The sequence below is a fragment of the Mandrillus leucophaeus genome, unplaced genomic scaffold (assembly GCF_000951045.1).
Source record: "Mandrillus leucophaeus isolate KB7577 unplaced genomic scaffold, Mleu.le_1.0 Scaffold164, whole genome shotgun sequence".
Lineage (NCBI taxonomy): Eukaryota > Metazoa > Chordata > Mammalia > Primates > Cercopithecidae > Mandrillus > Mandrillus leucophaeus.
This window is the reverse complement of record NW_012101632.1, coordinates 581,147-582,936: the sequence shown is the minus strand read 5'-3', so window position 1 is coordinate 582,936 and position 1,790 is coordinate 581,147.

Here is a 1,790-nt window from a genome sequence, read left to right as displayed (position 1 = left end):
TTTGAGACAAGAGTCTTGCTCTTGTCACCCAGGCTGGAGTACAGTGGGGCAATCTCAGCTCACTGCAACCTCTGGCCTCCTAGGTTCAAGCAATTCTCCTGCCTCAGCCTCCCGAGTAGCTGGGATTACAGGCACCCACCACCGCACCTGGCTAATTTTTGTATTTTTAGTAGAGACGGAGTTTCACCATGTTGGCCAGGCTGGTCTTGGACTCCTGACCTCAGTTGATCCACCCCGCTCAGCCTGCCAAAGTGCTGGGATTACAGGCATGAGCCACCGCACCCGGTTCACAGCTTCTTTTCTAAAACCCCCGAGTCTTTTCGTGCAGTGCCACACCTCTCCTTTCTGGGACTTGGTCATGGCTTTGTGACCAGAGGCTTAGCTATTTCATCTCCTAAGATTTGGACCTTTTCTCTAGCCTGTTAGGATCCTGAATGTCTCCTCTCCCACCTCCAGATTTGGACACACACTCATGAAAATCAGGGCTTTTTTTAGAGACAGGGTCTTGCTCCATCACCCAGGCTGGAGTGCAGTGGTGCGACCATGGCTCGCACCAGTAGTGCGGCCTCAGCCTCCTGGGCTCCAGCGATCCTCCTGCCTCAGCCTCCTGAGTAGCTGGGACCAGAGGCACAAGCCACCACCCTCAGCTATTTTTCATGTGTATAGAGACAGAGCCTTGCTAAGTTGCCCAGGCTGGTCTCCAATTCCCAGCCTCAAGCAATTCTCCTGCCGCAGTCTCCCAAAGTGCTGGAATGATAGGAGTGAGCCACAGTGTCTGGCAAAAATGAGAGCTTCTCCATCTTCATTTGAGATCCTGGTGGCAACATTGAACAGGAGGATGGAGCCCTGCTGTCCATCGCTAGGTGTCCTGGTTTGCATCTGTCTGGTTGTCTCTGTTAGAGGGCTGGGCTTGCAGTCCCAAGGGGCCACACTGGCCGGGCAGGGAGCTTACTCGAATTGTCTCAGACTAGAGACAGCCAGAGGGGTCTCACTCTGTCACCCAGGCTGGAGTACGCTGGCACTATCTCAGCTCACTGCAACCTCTGCCTCCCGGGTTCAAGCAATTCTCATGTCTCAGCCTTCTGAGTAGCTGGGATTACAGGTGCATGCCACCTGTATTTTTTGGTAGAGATGGGTTTCACCACGTTGGCCAGGCTGGTCTCAAACTCCTGACCTCAGATGATCTGCCTGCCTCAGCCTCCCAAAGTACTGGGATTACAGGCGTGAGCCACCACCCCCGGCCTTCTTTTATTTTTATTTTGTTTTATTTTGAGACAAATTGTCACTGTCACCCAGTCTGGAGTGCGGTGGTGTAATCATATAGCTCACTGCAGCCTCCAACTCCTAGCCTCAAGAGATCCTCCCACCTCTGCCTACTGAGTAGCTAGGACTACAGGTATGCAGCATCATGTCCAGCTAAGTTTTTACAATTTTTTGTAGAGACAGGATTTCATGATGTTGCCCAGGCTGGTCACAAACTCCTGGGCTCAGGCGATTCTCCCGCCTCAGCCTCCGAAAGTGTCAGGATTACAAGCATGAGCATCTGGTCTGGATGGACTTTTGAATGATCCACTGGCCAGCCTCAAAATAAGCCCACTCTGCCAGGTGAGCAGTTTTGTAGGACAGTGGAATCCAAATGTGTCTTGGCAGTGAAAACAGTGGTGTGAAATTGGTAAGATGAATTTTAACAGAGGCCAGGTGCAGTGGCTCATGCCTGTAATCCCAGCACTTTGGGAGGCCGAGGCGGGTGGATCACCTGAGGTCAGGAGTTCGAGACCAACCTGGCCAAC